The sequence below is a fragment of the Pinus tabuliformis genome, chromosome X (genome assembly GCF_031772625.1).
Source record: "Pinus tabuliformis cultivar Carrire ecotype Pingquan chromosome X, CPIR1, whole genome shotgun sequence".
Taxonomy (NCBI): Eukaryota; Viridiplantae; Streptophyta; class Pinopsida; order Pinales; family Pinaceae; genus Pinus; species Pinus tabuliformis.
In genome coordinates this window covers 1,450,627,832-1,450,646,406 of record NC_142308.1, presented here as the reverse complement: position 1 = coordinate 1,450,646,406, position 18,575 = coordinate 1,450,627,832, and positions in this window count along the sequence as shown.

Sequence of the window (18,575 nt, the reverse complement as noted above, 5' to 3'; positions counted from 1 at the left end):
TAGGTAGAGACGTGTTCCGGCATCGTTAAACATAGTGACCGTCGATCTCTACGAAGGTGGGTGATTCCTCCTGATGGACGATAGCACTAATACGGACTTGTGCCCCCGCGTACCGTCGCGTATATTGGGGGACCCCTATAGGAGCAAAGCCTTTATCCATAGGAAGTTGTGTCGGCCGCCCTACTGATCGCGATGCAGTGAACACAGCATTCACGAAGATCGACCACTCGTACCGTAAAACATATTCTGTGGTTTTGCGGAAGGTTTGGCACACCCTCTGCCTAGAACTCCAGAGTAGTTTCTTTTGGCCTTTTTCAAACTCTATAACTGAAAAAGTCCATCCGAGCATTTGTCACTTCGGGCTCGTTAATACATCGAAGGAGACTATAGTCATCTTTAGCTTTTTCTCGACTCTTAAAACATGAAAAAGCAAGTTGTGTCTTAAAAAACGTCTAAAATTAATCCAATTCGAAAACACATTTTTACCATGTGCATTGTTGGTTGATCAAGTAATCCGCAACCGTGGAAGAAAGTCAATCGATGAACCGTCGTTCGCGGAGGCGTACGAGTCAACCGTCTTTGTCTCCGGAATCGAAAACAACCCAGGCAAAGCGATCTCGTTCAACTGGTTCCAAATCTCCTGTCAAAGTTAGAACAAGTGTTCCGACGACATCTGAGGTTCCGGTTACTCCAAACATTTCTGGAAACCCTGCCCCTATTGAAGAAGTTCAACAGCCCCAGAAGGACAGTAACACTGATCCTAGTCTGAGAGCAAATACTTGTGTTACTGAATCAGTTCCATCAGTGATCGGTTCAGAGAGTCTTGCTCCTCAAACAACTGTCGCTGTCGAAACAACCCCTTCTTCGGCACCATAAATATTCTACGGACCTGACAGTCTTCCTCTTCCACCCAGTCTGATCGCAATAGAAGAAATTGTAGAAGATCCGCAAGCAACTACTCCAACACATTTTGGAGCAGGGATCACTCTACTTCCTACTGCATCAGAAGCTAGCCTATCACCCAGAGAAGTTCCTGAAGAATCACTAGGCAATCTACTGGATAGACTCAAAATGTCTGAACAACCGTCAACATCTAGGACTGTGCCAAATGACACAGCGACAGTAGAACTCCCTGCAGTCATTCCGACAATGTTCGCCGGCATACCATCTGTCCCTAACTCTCAACAGCTAGAGGGGGTCCCTTCGGGGGCCATGATGACAGTATGGTCTGTTCCTGTTTGTTCTCCCGGGATAATACCTGGTAACTCCTATGTTGGAACTCAACAAATTGATCCTTTCGGAAATCAGTTTGGGCAATCCGGTCCTTGAGGTGTAATAAATCCTCTCGGTTCGGGACCACCACCGTATGGGGGGCAATATGCTTTTTCATTACCCCCTCCGGGAGGTTACCCATACGGGAGCTCACAACCATACTCAGGTTATACTGGAATAACTACAAGTGGTTGGATGCCTATGCTACCCCAGCAACCAAGAGTTGTGTATTCTATGCAACAACAGATGCCTGTGACAAACATCCCGACGACACCAGCAATTGTGACTTTGTCGCAAGTTCAAACAATACCTGTTGCATGTCAACCTCAGTTTTCTCAGGTTGTAATGCAACAACCCTTTGACCCTGCAGCCCAACCACAATCGCCGACTGGCGGGGCGACACAAGCACAAACGGGTACCCTTACCCCTCATCTTGGCCCAGTGGTAAGCATCGCACAACAACCAATGGTATCACAACCATGGTTGGTGCAGTATCAACAACCGCAGTTCCAGCAAGTGTACCAAGGTACCGAGCAACAGATTTTTGCGAACAATGGACAACCGTACCTACAATACGGTCAAAACCAACCACTTTACAGTGGGGTAGTCCACCAACCGTATCAATCATACCAGCATCAAATACATTATGCTGGTATGCAAAGACCAACTGCTCAGGCGATCCCTTCGTATCCTGGGTATGCTTCGCCTAATCTGAGTCAACAGCTGCCATTCGTGGCAACTCTAGAGTTACCCGATTTACATCGGTTGACGAACGATCTGATTGCTTATGCCCCTTGGTGGCCAGCGATTCCTCAGAAACTTCCCTCCGACATTCCTAAATTCAATGGAAATCCAGGTGAAGACCCGTCGAATCACGTCATGACCTTTCATCTACGGTGTTCATCGAACACTCTAAACGATGATTCGATAAGACTTCACCTCTTCCAGAGGACATTGACAGGTCCGGCGGCTAAATGGTATATAGAATTGCCAAGAACCTCTTTCGACAATTTTAGCTCCTTAGCCACGACTTTCCTAACCCATTTTCAATTACCTATCAAGTATGAAACAGGAACCGAGATACTGACCAACTTCAAACAGACGACAGCTACTCACATATCTGATCACATACATGAGTGGCGTCGCCGTCGTAGGATGGTGAAAACATACGTTCCTGATCAGCTATTAGCTGAATGGTTTATAAAGTCATTACTTCCGGCTATAACGGAAGATGTGGCCAAGGGGGGGGGGGTCGTAACAGAGGAGCAAGTGATTGCTCGTGCTCAATATTTAGACTTGGTATATACTCAGTCTGGCATGCTCTACGACAAAATACCTGATGCCCCCAGACCTGAATTTTCAATTCCTCCCCCTCCTAAAACGAATATTGACTCTCATGCTGGAGATGGCGTGATTGGCACTGCAAGCGCGAAGTCGAAAAAGGCTTCACCTCAGAAAGCCTGTAAGACTTCAGATCGAAATGCCCATGAAGAGATTCTTGCTTCGGAAGTAAATGCCATATCAGCAGATAAAGGCAAAGAAACCAATCAACCAACATGTAAGAAGAAGCAAAACAAAGGGAAGAAGAAGCAACAGGATGATCCGTCACCTGAAAAAACTTCTTCAAACCCTCCTGAGAAAGGGAAAAAGAAATGGCCTTGTATGATATGTGACGAAGATCACAAGACAACAGATTGTCCATACAAAGCTGAGCTCAAGAGATTCTTTAAAAGTCTAAAGAACCCAGCTGTGTTGACAGATCCATTTCCCAATCCAGGTCAAAATATGGTTGATAGTGGAAATGCTTCCCCGTCGCAAGTGCTGATGTTATCGATCTCCAAGCAGCAGAATGATGCTTTGATTTCGACAAGGAACAAAGATTACGGGAATCCGCAACTGTCAAACGAAAAAGGTAAAGATCAACCTAGTAGTTCGACAACAACTTCGACAGAAGTTGTCCCACCCATAATGCCAGAATTAATGATAAAACCACCTAAGGGTGTAGTACACAAGTCGACTTTTAATCCTCGTGCCAGAGCGGCGCAGCATTATAACATAGTAGAAGATTTGGCTCAATCGCCATCCGCTATGTCGACTCTAGAAGTACTACAAAATTGTCCATCCCAAAGGCAAGCATTGTTATCGGCAATAGGGGGGGTTGATCCTAAGGATTCCAATCTTGTGTCCTTTGATCACAAAGGGTATGACCCTCAGTTACCAGCTCAACTAGCTTTCCTTATTCAAGTGAAGGCCCTCAACAAAACTGTTCACAGAACAATTATTGATGAGGGGGCATCTACATGTATTATGTCGATGAGCTGCTGGAAAACGCTAGGGTCGCCAACCTTGTCGAGATCTTCGACAACACTAAAGGCTTTCGATGGTAGGACATATACCCCTTACGGTATTCTAAGTAAGTTGAAGGTTGAACTAGGTGGAAAAACAGTAGAGATTGATGTTGAAGTCATAGATGGAAATCTGGATTACAACATCCTACTAGGAAGACCATGGATTTATGCCATGGCAGCTGTCGCGTCGACTTATTTTAGGAAGATCGCATTCCCGTTTGAAGGAGGGATTATGGTCATCGACCAACAAAACTTCCTCCTTAATGGTTCACAAGTTATGGGAAGCATTCCCATGATCCATGAAAGCGACCATTCAATTCAAGATATAGGAGTAGGCCTGTTGAAAGACCCCACGATGATGGGGACTTTCTCGCTACCAAATCATATGTACATAGGAAATGTACCATTGGTGGCTACCTGCAACATGATATCTTCCACGAAGGTCGCAAAAGACAAAGTCATCATGGATCGGGCAATGGTCTTGCACCCGAGCCCAATCGAAATATTGTAGCAATCAATGTTTCAGGCATGGGAGGCGAGCCCAAATCAATGCTCGTCAAGCGTTTGGGTAGATAGGTCAGGAGAATGTGGTACCCCTTTGGATCCTTGGTCACGAGTGCATGCAAGTGACGAAGGAATCCTGCAATCAATGTGGATTGAGGGGGCACCATGGGATGATAACCACCATCGTTCCCTTCCTAAGGAAGATACTCAAGGCGACCTATATCACCCCTCAGTATTTGAATTCCTAACGAATACTGTAAATACGGTGGACTCCGAGAGAAACCTATCCAATATAGAAGAAACTATAGCCATAAATATCTCGACCAAAACAGACATTGTAGAGAATATTTATGTCGGCAAAGGTTGTTCCCCTTCAGAACAAGAAATATATAAAGCTCTTTTCCGCGAATTTAGAGATGTCTTTGCCTGGTCATATGATGAAATTCCAGGCATTGACTCGAGTATCGTTGAACATGAAATTAAGATGTATCCTGATGTCAAACCAGTAAGACAGTGGCTTCGGCAGGTACACCCCAAGAAGGCCGCTGCCATTAAAGCGGAAGTTGAGAAACTTCTCCATGCTGGTTTCATCTACCCGGTTCCTCTAACCCATTGGGTATCGAATATTGTCACTGTTATGAAAAAACAAGGAACAATACGAGTGTGCGTCGATTATAGGGATGTAAATCAAGCCTGTCCAAAGGAAAACTACCCTACACCCTTCATCGACCAGATAATTGATGAATGCGTCGGATGTGAAATCTTTTCGTTTATGGACGGATTTTCCGGGTATAATCAAATTAATATCCGCCCACAGGACCAGTCAAAGACTGCATTTATTTGTCCGTGGGGCACATTGGCTTATCGAAAATTACCCTTTGGTTTAAAGAACGCAGGGGCGACGTTTCAGAGAGCAATGAATTATGCTTTCCATGACATCAAGAACATCGTTCAACCTTATCTCGATGATCTTCCGGCTCATTCGCAAAAGCGGACTGATCATCCGCAACATTTAAGAGCGATATTTCTACGATGTCGACACTACAAGATAAGACTCAATCCGCACAAATGTGTGTTTTGCGTCGGTTCTGGTCGTTTACTTGGCTTTATAGTCTCCAAGGATGGGATTCGTCTCGACCCTTGCAAGGTGCAGGCAATCATTAATTTGCCTCCACCTTCGAACTTGCTTCAGATTCAGAAACTCCAAGGGAAAGCAAACTTTCTGAGGAGGTTCATTCCAAATTACGCAGAACTTGCTAAAGGTTATACCCGTCTCCTGAAAAAGGATGCACCTTTCGTCTGGGACCAGGTTGCACAAGCTTCCTTTGATGCTTTGAAAGAAGCGCTAGTCAAAGCATCATTAATGTACGCCCCAGACTATCTAAGGGACTTTAACCTGTATCTGGCTGCAGCAGATACGACCATAGCAATGGTTTTAGTTCAAGAAGCCGATGGAATTGAACACCCTATATATTATTTAAGTAAAAACTTAAATGATACAGAAAGTAGATATTCTCATGTTGAAAAGCTAGCACTTGCTGCTGTTCAAGCGATACAAAGATTTCGGCATTATGTCCTCTTCAGGAAGACCACCGTATTGTCAGATTGCAACCCCATGACTTATATACTGTCGCGACAGTTGCTTGGGGGCAAATATTCAAAGTGGATAGTTATCCTTCAAGAGTTTGATCTGGAATTTGTGAAATCCAAATCAAAGAAAGCTTTAGTTTTCGCAGAATTATTATGCGATCACCCGTCATCGTCCAACGATGAAACGTCCAAAGAATCGATCGTGGACGAAACTTTGTTTCTGATATCAACAAGTGATGAGTGGTATGGAGATATAATAGTTTATCTCCAAACCCAAAAGTTTCGGCCAAACACCTCTCACTCAGAACAAAAACGCATTCGATACCAAGCAAAAGACTACATGATCGTCGGTGATACGCTTTACTGTCGTGGTGTCAATACGGTCCTGAGAAGGTGTCTAACACATGAGGAGGCCGAAAAAGCCCTGAATGAATGTCATTCAGGCACCTGTGGGGGGCATCAATCTGGATATGCTACAGCACAAAGAATCTTACGAGCAGGATACTTCTGGCCAACCATGTTCAAAGATTGCATAACCGCAGTTAGAAGTTTCCATGCATGTCAGATTTTTGATAGCAAAACCAGAAGACCCCCCGCTCCTTTACAACCAATAATAGCTGTGGGGCCTTTCGCCAAGTGGGGCATCGATTTCATGCAATGTAACCCCACCTCGACCGGGGGGCATGGGTATATTATAGTCGCAGTTGACTATTTTACCAAATGGGCCGAGGCGATGCCTACATTGGATAACACTGGTGAAACAGCAGCCCTATTCTTTTTTAATCATGTAGTCGCTAGATTCGGCATACCACAGGCCATAGTAACAGATCATGGATCGCATTTTCGCAATCACATGATGGTTGAATTAACTGCCAAACTAGGATTGTCTCACGACAGCTCTACTCCGTACTATCCGCAAGCTAACGGACAAGTTGAAGCAATCAACAAAGTCCTGAAGCGCATGCTGCAAAGGATGGTGGGGGTTCACAAAAGAAGATGGCATTTCATCCTGTACTCGGCTTTGTGGGCCTACCGAACATCGGTAAGGAATGCCACTGGGTTCACACCGTTTCAACTGGTGTATGGCCTAGAGGCGATCCTACCAATCCAGTGTGAAATTTCGTCCCTTAAACTCGCAATTGATCTCCTCCCCGGAACTTCGGAAGAAGAGGCTCGTTTCTTGGAATTAATCCAGTTGGATGAAACCCGTCGTGATGCCGCTTTGGCTAACGAAGCCCATAAGAAACAAGTCAAGGCGCAGTTCGACAAAAATGTCAAACCTCGTGTCTTCTCAGAAGGTGATTTGGTCTTGCTTTATGACCAAGAATCTGATAAATTGGGAGCTGGGAAATTCAAGTCCTTATGGATGGGCCCTTATATTGTTAAAAGTGTGTTAGCAAAAGGTGCCTACGAGTTGGTAGATTATGACGGAGTTCCAATGGTGCAACCCCGTAACGGGTTGTACCTTAAACGTTACTATGCCTAATAGTGACCTGTATGCTTTTGTTACATTTTTGTTTTCGCTAGAGTGTTTGTTTCGGTTTAAGTAATCCACCTTTTTTACACTTATTGCAGATGTCAAATCCATTGGAACCGTGGGTTGGATATGCTGACGGAGCGAGTCGTAGTTCGAGGAACCTATCCTCTGCAGCATGGGCCATTTTTGACCCAAGCGGCGAGTTAGTGAGTTTCAGGGGGGTATGTATTAGTCAATCAACAAATAATATCGTTGAGTATAGCGCGTTGATAGAGCTCCTCTCTGATGCCATCACCCATGGCATACGTCGGCTAGTCATCAGGCTAGACTCACAGCTCGTGGTACTACAGCTCAATGGTACCTACTCTGTCCAAAATCCAGCTATTTATCGCAAGTTCCTAAGAGTTAAAATCTTGGAAAGACAGTTTGATTTTATCCAATATCAACAAATTTCCAGAAACTTAAACACATTAACCGACTCATTAGCAAACTATGTGTTAGATAGACATTTGCAAAATTGATAAAAAGAGAAGCATCATCGATGTTTCATACATGGATCACATAAAAACTGGAATAAACCATGAAAATCAAAAATATATATAACTGTTTACGGTTGACATATAATGTTTTGTAATCAAGACAAAATCGGTCATACGACCCCAAAACTCAAAAATGGCTGGGGGGCACCCTAGCCTAGTGATGCTCATGATAACATGCCACGGCCTGTATGATCATGCGCAGAAGACGAGACCATCGTCTAGGAACACCAGCAGTATGTCGCTGCAATCGTAGAGGCAACTCATCGATCCGTACATCCGGAATCCCAAGGGTAACACCCTCGACCTGTTCCTGCACAGCTGCAAGAGTCTCGGCCAAGTCAAGGTCACGGAGAATAGCTCTCCCAGGAGCCTCCCCTACTGGGGCAGCGGCCGGAACTCTCGAACGAACTGTTGGATGAACGGAGCCCACATCTGCATGCACACATGAGTTTGATTAGAGTCTTGAAAGAGTAAAGCACAAGGACATTATAAATAAAAGACAGTAAACAGTGATAAGGTCAAAACATTTACCAAGATCACCCCACTGCTCGCCGTCCGGTAGCACCAAATCCGGATCGCCTCGGAAATCCATGCCAATATATGGATACTCGGAAAAAGCCATATCCTGCCGCTCGAACCACCTAAAGAAGGCATCAGTAAAAGTAATCTGGGATTGACCTGCGTGTCTGGACATGTGGTCAACCCACCTCTGCATGTGTGGCTCAGTAGGAGATGGCAAGTCGAGAACAATATACTGAGGTTGCATCAGGGGTATCTTCTCCAAAGCGAAGGCAGTCAAAACTGAACCGAAGCCAAAGTTCTTCAGTTTCCCGTCCTTTACTTTGGTCAACTGGTTTTTCATCTGAACCAGTACTGCATCACACCAGTTAAAAACTTTCGGCTGAAGACACTCCAGGGCGTGCTGCACATAAGACCTGTTGGCAACATGAGGGGATGCGCTGCCGGCCATCCTACAAATCGTGTACAGAATAGACCTGAGAGACCTGTCAGTGATATCACGGATAGAAACCTTGCCGTCTCTGCTCGGCTGGGATCCTTCCCTACAATACTGACGGATATAATCTTTCACGGAATCGCTCCCTCAGGCCGAACCGGACAAGGAAATGGGGGCACCCCGCCTTGACAACCCAGTCAAGAAGTAAATGTCCACTATGGTCAAAGGGATGGACTTGCCCCTCATCTGGAACACTTGGTTAACAGGATCCCAAGCATCAAGCAGGTACTGCAGTAAACGTATCTGTGCCCTCATGCTAGATATGCGGAAGAATTTTAGCAAGCCATAGTTCCGCAACACGCTCACGGTAACAGGATCATGGAGCGCAATCATGTCCTCCTCTTCATGCTCTCGTTCTCGCCACGTAAGAGTCATTCTGCTCCAATAAACTCTGTAAAACAAACAAGGGGAGGAGTAAGGTCCCTGACTCGGTAAAGAAAATGGCAAAATTCTCATGAAAAAGAGTGCAACCAAGAAGTTTTCTACGCCCAACGCAGGTAGAGAAGGGTCTCACCTGCGTTGGGGGACAAACTGCCTTTGAAAAATGAGAACCCCAACGCAGATTTTGAATGGGGCACCTGCGCTGATGGCAGAGAGCCCTAGTGAAACCCCAGGGGCTCATGGGGGCAGGAAAACAAGCATAAAACTGAGAAATAAGACCATGAAAAGATAGAGCTAGGGTTTAACTCCTACCTGGTGGAAACGGCGCTGAAAATCGTCCACAGAATCTCCCGAAATCAGCTGGTGAAAAATCAAGAGGAAGAGGCACCTCCAAAGCTCCAACAAACCAAATGCACATGAAATGGTAAAATGAGAGGTAAAAACATCTTTTGATTGCTTTTTACGTAATTCAAAGTGAAATATTAGTATTTTTACTTCATGTTATCCGTTTCTAACAAGTTTGTTGCAGCAATTGATGAAACAGTACTATCTCTGGAAAAGAAAAACTAGTCATGGTAAAATATGAATTTGACCTTATCAAATGAGCAGTTTTGGCAAAGTTCATGCTCGTTAAAAAATAAACGCAAAACCGAGCAGTTTTAGCAAGAGTTCATGCTCATTAAAAAATAAATGCACATGTGAGCAAGCTTCCCCCAGAGTTCAAGCTCATCAAGAAAAAATGAACCGGTAAATAACCATTTGAGACCGTAAATTCATCAGCCATAAAAGCCTTGGTGGTGTTTCTGCACCGTCACCTCCACTTTTCATTTGGCCGATCATTCACATCCACTTGATTGTTTACCTATTTTGAGGAACAGCTGCGAAGAGTGATTTCACCTAGCCATCCTTGTGACACTGCCGTGATTGGAAAATTCCAACCTGTACCTGGAATCTGCTGCTATCCCTGTTTATCACTCGTTCCTCAAAATACGAGTCTTCTTTGAGCTCTTTTCACTGACTCGTAAAACATGAAAAGTTTGCCGAGTTTTGGCCTTCCAGCTCGTTAAAAGGACTGGAAGAGCTATCCTTCCTCTAGATTTTAATCTTTTTGGACCTGAGGGATTATTGCACAAAAAGATCGAGCGCTTGTCTAGTTCGGCTCGATAAAGATATCGAACATTCATCCCTTCTGTATTGTTTTACACTTTTTCGGACTTAAGGGATTAGATGACGAAAAAGGACCCCTGGAGTCCACTTTATGTACCCTTTTCAGACTCTCTAAAGATGAAAAGGACTGAGTTGTCTTTGTCGCTGGGCTCGTTAAAAATATTAGATAGCGACAAACTTGTCTTTAGACGAGAACGAGTTTCCCTATCATTAAGCTCGTTAAAACATAGCGATGGGCTTGCCCGAAGGGCAGGTTATAGAACAAGCATATGTTATTCTCCTCAAGCTTGAAAAAAATAAAGAGGTACTGGTCAGAAATGACTGGGGAAAAATTGGGAAGAACCTCGAAGCTTAATGGTAGCAAGTCGCTCTTGAACATGACACTTTTGCCTCCGTAAATATTGGGTTGGGTTATTATCATTCACCGGTCCCTTCACCATGGTCTCGCCATACCATCCATACATGGGGTAATGCTACCGATCCATCACATCAGTGTCGTTATATGTTCAAGAGGTGTCATTCAGAAAGTGTCAACTGGGTCCCATCCACTACCATACATCATCTTTCGTCCTTCCATGACCGCCACCCTGAATCATATTTCACAGATCGTTTTCACCATCATCACTAGCTCCGTTCCGTGTCACTGATGTGGGATTCATTAAGGCCCTCCTTTGACAGATCACTTCTTGTCGACATCAGCTCACTATCCAAGAAGTTGATCTAGGAACACCCCCTCAGTACTTTGAAGCTTGCATGCCTCAATGGCAAGTTTCTCACTTCCGGCAATAGGTATACATTAATGACCTTCGACCGGGAGACTTTGCGTGGTGTTCGACGTCAGATCCTATATTCACGCCACGTGAATTGTGCTGCAGTACCTTGAGGGTCATCATCATTATCGGTGATTCCTCTCGCGCTTGTTAACAGTTTACATTATTGACTGGTAATCAAGCGATGTCTTTCCATGTTCGACTTCAAGAAATTCTCACATGGATCGACTTGTACTAGAGTGAAGATCAGACAAGTTTGAAGACCCCGGATCTAGTTTCGTCCATCCGGGCTGCGATATATATTCAGGAGATAAAAACATAGACATGTGCAGCAGATGATCATCCTACTAAAAGGATGATACTTAAAAGCAGAGAATTATCAGTCTATTATCAGACGATTGTCTGTTTATGTACAGCAAATGTATTTATAAAGCTGAGCATGGGAAATGCCCGCATCAGCTAGATCATGAAAAGAAAGTATGAAAAGATAATGTATTGTATTGTATTTTGTTACAGGTCACCTCCCGACGATTGAATGAACTTCGGATCCTCCTAATAAAGCATTTCACCCGATAAACGACCTCATACTTTAGGGGGCAACTGTTATAGACATTTTTGTGCCTTACAGCATGGAGAATGAAATGTCAATAATCTGAGGGATCCAAAGTCCCTAAACATGTTGTTCTTACCCTTAGAGGAACAAGGTCAGCAAACCACAGCACTGCAAATCAGTTCTCCACTGAAAAACACTCAAAAACAGGTCAATTTTGGATCAAAGCAGCTGCTCCACTAAGCATCTGCGCTGAATGTCAAAAGCTCTATGGTGTACCTGCGCTGCATAGCAAGTGCAACAAAGGCTTCCTGCGCTGGGCGTACTTTGACATGTGGAGGAATCTTTTCTCAATGTGCCAGTGCCCAGGAAGCTTCCAAAATGACACTTGGATCAGAAGATTCGCCTAATGATGAGTAAAGAGGTTCTAAAACTCCAAGTGGAAGGTAGAAACTCCGAGTGGACTCAAGGACTGAAGAACAACTGGAGTTGAAGAGGACAACAAGTCACACATCAAGCTGACTTATCTTCACTCCAAAACTCTATATAAGGATCTCATCCCATGGGATCTGGAGGCCAGAATTTTGTGCAAAGAATTGTTGTTGGTTTACAGTTGAGAGTATTGGGTGATTGCTTGAGGGAGGTGAAGAGGAGATTTCTTTCCGTCGGGAAGGTGATGCTAGATTGGACCTCTTACGGTTGTATCACCGCCTGAACCTTACTTCCTTATATTAATAAAGCATTTGAGGTTCTTCTATTCGCATGTGTTTCAATGATGTGTTGTCTTACTTGCGTATTTGATTTATGCTAATCCTTGAATCAATTATGAATGCATGCTTCTTGTAGTTTCCTTTTCTTGTCTTGTTCGCAGGATCTCGTGTAGCTGGGCCCGTGAGAAGACTTGGAGCTGGGAGCGAGCGGCAAATAGAGGAGATTGGATCGACCATTTGCGCAAGACATCGGTAAGTGGATCTCTTCCTTTCATTTCTTGCATGTCATAAAGAAGTAACTTTAGATAGCTTTGCTTCAGTTGTTGCTAAGGAACTATCACCCTTAGAGTGGGATAGGGTCATTCTGTGTTGGATACTTTTCCCCACAACACCCGCCAACTCACATAACTTTGATGAAATAATCTTGTTCTAGAACAACCCCTCTTCCAATCACGGACGGGGTACGGACTAGTCATATTCTCCCGCGGAAACCTACCTTATACCCAAAGTTTTCCTGCCGAAGCAGACGAGGATGCATGCCCCCTGGGTTCCAGTCATATCCCTCCGAATTACTCGCGCTCATCGGGAGGATGGACCGTGGGTTGAGACATTTCTTGCGTGAAGAGACCATTTAGGGATGGTATATGACTATTTGCGATGCGTGATCTGGGAAATGAAAGTTGGTCCATGAGCTTGACCACTCTTCCTTCATGCAGAAAACACATTACTCTAAAGAGTGAGGAGATGATGGCTCCCATGCAATATATATAGTCTTGTCCAAGGAGTAGGTTATAATCCAAGGGTCCTTGAACGACCATCACGTTCATTTGAACGGTCTTCCCTTTCAACGTTATGGGCACATTGGGGAGGATCCCTAAAGGTCGACTGGTTCCTTTATCAAAGCCTGTCAGATTTCTCATTTCAGGCAAAAGCGATGGCGAACCAAGCGCTTTCCAAGCAATAGAGGAAAGGATACTCACAGATGCCCCCTCATCAATGATGGTGCCAGCCATGACCATTCTGTATATTTGGACGATAATTCTGAATGGTATGCTTGCTGGTAAGCGGAGTCTGCCTAGTTGATTCCAGTCGAGGGAGACAACTAGGTTGCTTGGAGGTGGGACCGAGTAGACGGCTGGGTACGGCTCTGACGAACTTCCTTCCTGCGATAAAGGAATGTGTAGGTTGCCCCCGTGTTCGTCGGAGTCTGTGTTGATGAAGAGAATTTGGATGGTGTCATGCTTTTTCTCTTCAATGACTGTTTCATTCGAAGATAAATCCTCTGAAGGCAAGACCGGGTCAACTGCCGCCTCGACCTTTTGACTTTCGTCGGGTATGGATTCAGCTGGTTCATCTTCAATGACCAGCGCTTCAGCTGACCACTTGAGCGGGCTAGCTAGATTCTCAACTAACGAAGGACTCGGAAAGAGTTTTTTATATCCAGGAGGGAGTCGTAACGATGAAACTGGACGGAGACCAGTCCCTTAGTATCCGAGGGATGCAGGGGCAATATCTGTGAAAGTGGTCGCCCTTGCAAATGACACATGGCGATTTAGGCCTGGTTAGTGCAGTGTGTGGATTTTTGTTAGACGACACTCGTTTGCCCCCAGTCGCCTTTGGCTCCTTCTTCTTCTTCTCTTTCTTCTTCTTTTCCTTCTTCTCCTTAGGAACTTGGTTTTTAGCTTTGCCAGTCCCGTCAAGCGAAGAGGAAGGGAGAGAGGAAGAATTAGAGGAAGTAGAAGGTTGGTGGGTAACTCTGGACTGGTCTAACTGCTGATTCGACTGTTCAGGAATAGTGGTGTTCTGGACGACATTGGTTGAGAAGAGCCAGACCGGCAATCCAATTGTCAGTCCTGGAAGCGACAATGTGGCCATATGGGGCGCACCAACATCTCCCCAAGAGGAGAAGGGACTAGGGTTTCCACCAAGGGGAATTCCTTGGTTGGTAGGCTCCATTTTCTCAACCTAAAGATCAATGCAGGAAAAAGGGTATGAATATTCCGTTTAAAATAAATTTTAACGATGCTTGGACACAACTTGCTTTTTCAATTTTAAAGAGTCGAGAAAAAGCAAAAGATGACTCTAGTCTCCTTCGATCTTTAATGAGCCTGAAGTGACAAGTGCTCAAATGGACCTTTTCCATTAAGGAGTCTGAAAAGGAATGAAAGGGACTACTCTGGAGTTCTAGGTAGAGGGTGTGCCAAACCTTTCGCAAAACCGCAGAATACTTTTTAAGGTACGGGTGGTCAATCTTCCTGAATGCTGTGTTCAGTGCATTCCGATCAGTGGGGCGATCGACATGGCTTCCTATGGATAAAGGATTTATGCCTATAGGGGTCTCCCAATATATACTCGATGGTACGTGGGAGCACAATCCGTACTGGCGCTTATCGTCTCTCAGGAGGAATCACCCAACCATCAGTGAGGCCGACAGTAACCAGGTTTTACGACGCCGGAACACGTCTCTAGCCTAGACCTCTATGTTGTGTGTTAAGTTCCAATGCGTTGTTAAGTTCATTCAATTTATTTTAGGTTGATCTTTCTTAGAATTTTGCCTTTTTGGATCACCACGAGATGTAGATACAATTCCTAAATGCAGTCTAAAGATGATAAGCAAGCTTTTATCTCTTTTCAACAATGAAAATCCTAGCTACAAGGGGAAAAGAAAGACACAATATTTTCTCAAGGAGCATAGAGCACACTGTAAATGCACTTTTCCTAAATCAAACCATACAAACTATCAAAATGCAAATGCACAAATGCATGTATTTGTTTTCACTTTCTTAATATTGATGCCTAAAAAGAAAGCTGTTGTACAAATCTGAATTCGATTTCAAGTGAAAACACAAACAAGTTTCTTTTTGAAATCAAAAAGACGATTACGACACTTTATGATTTTGAAGTAAACACTTGTTTCGACACTAGAAATTCACAAATTCAAACCAAAAGACAAAAGTAAAAGTGCAATCAACTGTCAACAGCAAACAAATTTACTCCTAATATCAAAACGACACTTACGACAGGTCTAGATCTAGGAGCGACAGTATGACTAGTTTACTTTTGTAATGGGAAACTGCAAATGATGTAACAAATACACAAAAACAAATACAATTTCTTTTATACAACTGAGGCGGAATTAAGGCAGAGAAAAGGGGTTTTCAGATAGGTACACACACTGATAACAGGCTGCAAAAAATAGAGATAAAACTAAACACAAGGATGCAAAGAACCACAGCTGTACAGGGCAAAGGCTAATCAGCGCACCTGTTGCACAGAGAAACTGAATTGTAGCACAGGTAGCCCTCTCGGGACCTGCGTTGAAATGCAGGGTCTCTTCACAGAGCCTACGCTGAAGCAGAAACAAGAATTGTCTCTGGGTTCTGGGTCATGGTTTGCAGTTTGATCTGAGGTTTTTGGCCGGATAAAAGCTATCAATAAGGTACAATTAGAAGGATGATTTAAAGGAGGACTAAGAGCTATCACAAAGGGCAGTTAGAGCATTTGTGGATCAGCTTGTTGATGAGCCCCAATTTTTGGTAACAATTTGGGCTCATTTGGCCTACTTACCTTGCTCAACCCTTCATCTTTTATCACTTATGCATTCATTTCTTAGTATATTCGTGTTATTTGTAGGAAGAAGGGCAGGCATTATATCTATGTGGCTAATACATGATGATTTCAGGTTTTTTGGCATTAAAGGGAGCAAAGACCACGCAGAAGGAGACAAGGAGACAACAAAGGTGGCATTGCAGGTTTATAGGGAGGTTGTCTACAGCCTCAAATTACCTCCCTCGTGATCTCCACCCTAACTCCGAGCTCCAACAGCTTCCCCACCGAGCTTAAAGGCAGCCAACGGATTCTACAGGAACAACAGTTTATAGTAGTTTACTTTTAGTTGGACATCCGAGCTCCACTAATTGAGGAAGCCAGCTTGATCCTCATCATGTATAAATATTAAGGTCGTGGCCTTTGATAGGAGCTTTTTGAACCTTTGAACTACTGTTGCAATTTCTAAGCACGAGCTACAGCTCGGTTTTTGCTTTTTGTCAGCCAGTTTTGGCATGATGTTAGACTCATGATTATTCAATAAAGGCAGGCAGCTTTGGATTCAATTCTGAGTTTTTAAGGGAGCTATAGCTCTCAGGTTAGGGCCCAACCTGAGAGCAATAGACCTCCTCTTCCTTGTATTGTTACTTGTCTTTCCTTACAGCACTTTATTCCTCTGTTTTGACATGCATTTGGAAATTACAGTCTGTTGATTTGATTTCTTTTATGTGATTGAGTAGGATTAGTTTACGGTTCAAGTGATTTTAGTTGCTTAGATTAGAGTAGGGGGATCAGCATTCATTAGAGCTCCAAGAAAAGGTTGACAGTGCACTCACTGCCATCTTTGTTTAGAGATTGGGGGTGTAGACCGTACCAACCACCAAAAAATGCAGGCTTATACTTTCATTCAAGCTGCAACACATTCATTTCAATTGTAGATCCATCCATGCATTCTGATCTTGAGCAGTACTTCTTCATTCCAACTCCATGCATGATTTTTCTCTGAAGTTTACATTGTTGTTCATTGATTTAATAACACAGTTAGGATAGGTTGATGAATTCTCGATTTTGTGCAGATTTGTTTCCTTTACATTGTGTTGCATCACTCTGTTATCTTCTTCTTCTTCTCAATGCACCCAAGTCACCTACCCAACCTCTGTTCAGCTCGTTTGCCTTCCAACACTTCTACTGTTCACGTAGCTCCATCTTTTTGGACTTTTCATTACTTCCACCCTTCTATCCACCAACCAACTGTACCCACTCTTTCCTCATCTCATATCTTTGTCCCTAAGCCATCATAAGCTCCCTTTCCATCCTGCCTATCCACCCATACAACTCCTCCATCACCCAAAACTCCAACCACAGAACATCCTGTAGAAGTTAGCAGACTTCCTGTAGAAATCCCGAGCTTCCTGTAGGATCCCCTGCAGACATCCTGTAGAAACCTGTAACCTCGGTTGCCAAGAACCTGAATGTTGTGGACTTCTGTGGGATGATGTTAGGGATCCCCTGGAACCTCTCCTAGCCCTCCTGACCTTTCCCAAGCTTTCTTTCCCTTCGAACTACCCCTGCACAGTCAAACCCTAATAAGAAACAAAATCATAATAACTCCAACCACTTAAGCAAAAATATAAAAACAATGTTCTTTTCAATAGAAGTAGTTTAAATTCATGCATCTCATATCACTAGAAGTAATGGCATCATTTCTAGAAGTTTGCACTCCCACCATTGCATCATAGAGATTAAACTAGTCAGATTAGGGTTTACTAGGGTTTCCATGTTTTGTTGGCTTTCAGTTCATTATTGCAAAGTAGGTTAATTTCCTTTGAGACAGCCTTCGTCCATCATTTAGAAAGCTTCTTTTGAGAACATATAGAAGTTGGCTTGAGCCCTAGCGGACTTGTGCCAACTAACCAAGTGACAGCTACGACAAGAGCTAGTACTTGTGCATACAGCATCGTCGCTTCCAAGTTTGTTACGAACTACCGGGTTGATAAAATTAGAGATAGGAAGCTCCAGGAGTTGTAGCATTATTGCTACAATACTGGAGCCCACCACTTGTTCATATCATAAACAGGCCCAGTGAGTGGACTAGAGTGGCATATCTCTACTTTGCATTTGTAAATGGCAATTGCAGTTCGATTCTCCACTCCTAAGTTTATGAGAAGAACAACAATAGAAACACAAATAAACTAACTAGATACGATCCCCAGCGGAGTCGCCAATTTGTTGTTGGGAAAAGTATCTATTCAGAATGCCCCTATCCCACTCTAAAGTGTGATAGTGCCTTAGCAACAAACAAGTAAAACTACTTGAGTATTCTTCTTTATGAGATGTAAATGAGGAGAAAGGATGTAACTAACCTGTGTCTTTCGCTAGTTTGTTGATCCAATCGTTCCTCTCTTCAATAGCTCCCAGCTCCCTGCTCCTTTACCGGCCCAACTTCACCAAATTGCTGCAAGATCACCAGAGAGAGAAACTACACGAAGATATAGATATACATTCATAAAAAGCTCAGGATCAGATTAAGCTAAACATGCAAATATAAGAAAACATCATTGATACACACCATGTAGGAGAAACTCAAATAATTTTATTGATATGATAAGAAAGTCCAAGAGGAGATACAACCAAGTGAGTCCTGATCCAGCATCTACCTCCCAGCAAAGGAATCCCTTCCTCTCCTCCAACAAAGCATAAATCACC